This window comes from Branchiostoma floridae, chromosome 13 (genome assembly GCF_000003815.2).
Source record: "Branchiostoma floridae strain S238N-H82 chromosome 13, Bfl_VNyyK, whole genome shotgun sequence".
NCBI classification, from domain to species: Eukaryota; Metazoa; Chordata; class Leptocardii; order Amphioxiformes; family Branchiostomatidae; genus Branchiostoma; species Branchiostoma floridae.
The window spans coordinates 1,073,727-1,077,740 of NC_049991.1; positions in this window are offsets into that span (position 1 = coordinate 1,073,727).

Consider the following 4,014-nt stretch of genomic DNA (forward strand, 5'->3'; position numbering starts at 1 on the left):
GACCTGTTTCATAAGGCCTCGTGTATACATTGTCTTGGTACAAGTACTTTAACTATTAGATTTTCTGCACATACAAACTGCCATTAGAAACATTTTCTTTACTTATCATAATATGTTACTTTCAACAACTATTCTCTCCTTCAGTTTGGAACATAATCTGGAGTTTGTAACAATACTATGACTGTTGCTGAACAAAATAAACACAACTTCATGTTTCACATAATCATAATTCTTGGGATCTATCTGAAACTGTACTATTCCACCAAATTACTGACAAGTATTGCAAAAAACTGATCTTTTGTGGGGACAGGAGTACTTCATAAAGTTACAAGGCTCAGCAAGTAAGTTTTATGGATGACATCAGCATTGAGTTTTGTCTGTTTTCAAAAGAAACAAATTCTGACCCTTCTGCTGATCAACATGATAAGAAATACCAAACATGTGAAATGTGTCATGTGGTATCTCTGAGTGTAGTTGTAGAAGTTAAGTTTTGTAGTCGTAAAGTGGCAATTGAGTGTAGTTGCCAACTTGGTAGGCTACTAAATTGTGCACTTTATTAACATAGATCTAAAAAGGTGTGTGACACCATATTTTCACACCTCGATTTCTAAATTTGTTACAACATTTACACATGATCTTTTTACAAGCATTTTGGAAATGTGGGAATCTTGTTTTTTGCCCTCATTGATTTTTTGTGTGTTCTCACATTAGCTTTGGAGTCTGCAGATGATGTCATCCACAGAATTTACTTGCTGTGGCCTGATTTTAGTCGCTGCACTCCATGTACCACAATGGCAGATTTTATTGGGACAAAGTTTTCTATTTAACGTTACATATCAATACTAGCAGCAAAACATACTGGGAACATTTTACACTACCAACTATAATGGAAAGCAAAGTTTACTATGTTCTTACACTGGTGCTACCTTCACGCAGAAGATAGCCTTTTCTTTGGCAATAGACAAACCATCCTTCGAATCTACACTGACAAATACAGTTAACACTATCCCTACATATACAAAAATGCTTTAACTGCTCATGCTGTAATCCACTGGGTACCCTAAAACACCAACATTAAACAAAGAATGGATATAAAGAGATCTACTTAATACAGAATCAGTAATTCTTGAGGTATGCACCCTTAGATATCCTGGTGTTCAAGACATTCTTGAGAAGGCCTCCCTAACATTGTTATTCAAATGTTACAGTTTTAGGGTATCTTATGGAATTATGAGAATTCATATCATACTTAATCATTTCACAGTGAGCATTTATACCTGGACTCTTAATACACAACTCTTAAACTACTAGAAGAGAGGATGGTAGTCCGTTGCAAATTCTAAAAAAAACTAAAGAACTAAACAGATTCTTTGATTTGACACTAGTTTGACACCTTTAGAATGTACTATGATGTTGATCAGTTTCACTATATGTCCAAAATCTATGGTATTATTAGAAAACTATTGACAAAGTTGCCAACTTTCCCATCATTTCCTGAAAGGTCTGTCAAAGTAAGTTTACACGACAGACTTTTCCTGTTCCTAATCTTTACAACAATGTTTTGCTGATATTTTGAGTAGTAAAAGGTTCTTCAGTCTTCAATGTCTGAATCAATAAAACCTCACAATGGTATGTTCTTTAAGTTCACAAGCAAAGAGTACAACAGCCAATATTTCAGTGACTGTCTGTCACCTTCTTCAAGGGAATACTGACTGGCTCTACTCTGCACTGCAGCTAATCTCCAAGCAGATCCTACAATGGCATAAGATAGTATCAAACTAGCCAAGGAGTGTAGTCAGCCCAAAGGTGTCCATTTGCCTTGTAGAAAAACACACCCCGGTAGCAAAACATACTCCTAAGCCGGCTTCACTCCTCTGCCAGCTTTTGATACTATCTTATGCTACCGTAGGGTCAGCTTGGAGATTGCACTGCAGCTACATTTCAGCCATTGTCCTAAGGATGGTGACAGACAGTCATCAAACCGTGTACTGTTTTAACTCAGTCTTGATCTAGAGTGAATTAAAACCTCACATATTTGTGGTGCTAAGGACAAAATTACCATAACCAAATAAACATTGGTACTTCTTAAAGAAACTTCTGAATCCCAAGTGAAGTAGACCAAATCATGAAAATCATAAAGTTAAGAAATGATGGATTCATGTCCAGTAACTATAACTAAATCATTAACATGATGAGACATGCATCTGTGTATATCACCCCATAAATTGCTACTACCATGGCAGGTGTTAATTGTACTATCTAGATTAAAGTACGCACCCTTAATTCGGGGCAAGTTCTGGACAAATTTCCTGGACTGAAACGAAATATAAAAGGTAATGAAGTATGTACCTCCTCTCCACCGATCTTGAACACATTTGAAAAGTTTCAGAAGTGCGTACTTTAATAATTAATAAAAGAAAATACAGCTAACATCAAATCAAATGAGTTATGGATGCAGTGACACCTAGCTGGGCATTATATAAATGGATGTAATACAGAGTATGAGTTGTATGAATTTTGAATAAATTGACAAACGTCAAAATCTAATATTCTATCAAAACTCTATAGCATACAGTGTATTATACAAAGTAAGCTTGCAATCGTATGAGCTATTGCAGAACATTTCAAAGATACAATATTCACCAACACGGGAATCTTGAGAAGTCATGATTACCACTTAGCAACATCATTCTAAAAGATAACTTCTAAGCACAACTTTGAAAGCTAAATTCTGTAAGCCAAATTTCATTTGTGAAACCATGGAAGCAAATATACACTCACTATATTTGTACACAGACTAAAGCGCTTACCAACAAGCTTCGACCAGTCGTCTTGTCTATATCACTTAACCTGATGTTAACAACTGGTCAAAGGTGTCTCTTTTGAGGGATAGTAGACAAGCTGTAATGTAGATGGCCTCTTTAACTCCTCATAGAAAATAATATTGAGAAGGGCAAGAGGACTGGCTAAAAGCTTGTGGGTAAGCACTTTATTTTGTGTACAGACTTGTTGCGGGTAAATTTCCAAAATGTTGATTTCAGCCACAGGTGAACCTGTGAAGCCTGAATGTTTTTATCCATTGCAGTAACTTTTACAGACATTATTTAGTTGTGTTTGGCACCTGGAACCTAGTCATAAAACATACATATTACACATGATTATAAACACTTCACTCTACCACCCTTAAATAAGCAAACATACATATATGTTCAATTTGTACAGCAAACTATTCTGTCATTATTACAGCAAAAATATAGAGATATATACATACATATTTCTGTATAATATACAAACACATGGGCGAGTCTAGAGCTGAAAGACCCTCAGTACATTGCTTCCTATATATGGACATAGCTTCACTTTAAAAAGAACTAGATAAAGCTGTTAGACCATTCTCTACAGCTTGTTGAGTTTGATGGGCAGTAGAGTCATCCTTTTCTTATATATGTCAATCAAGATTATTTACAAATTATGTTGCATTTAACTAATAACGACCTTTTCATGAAATTCTGAACCATACAATATGGAATCTCTCTGGATTTTCTAAAGAATATGAGTAACATTTACTTAATTTCTAAGTTTTATATCTAAAGAAATATAATATTTTCCAAAAGCCTACATCAATGTTTCCTCTGAAGTGATATACTTCAATGCTGGCAATTTCTGTTTCTCTTTGATAGAAACCACTAATGGAATGAATGAAGCCTTTTTTTTCTAATTTCTTCCAGTAAAAATGCTACATTAAAAAATAGCAGTAATTGTCAAATTAAACCAGTGGGAATGGACATCATGATGATGATGAACATTTAAAGGGGCACTCAAAAGCAGTAGTAATTTTCAAAAATAATATATTTTTATGAACATAATTTCAACAATCACATATCAGAAAAAAAATTATCAAAGAAGAAAACAATTTCTAAACCAGTAACAGAAGTTCTTCAAATACAGACCCATGTGTGAGGCTGAAGATCCCAGTCAAAGTTTGGTTCAAAAGCCCGACCAAAAATTCACAAA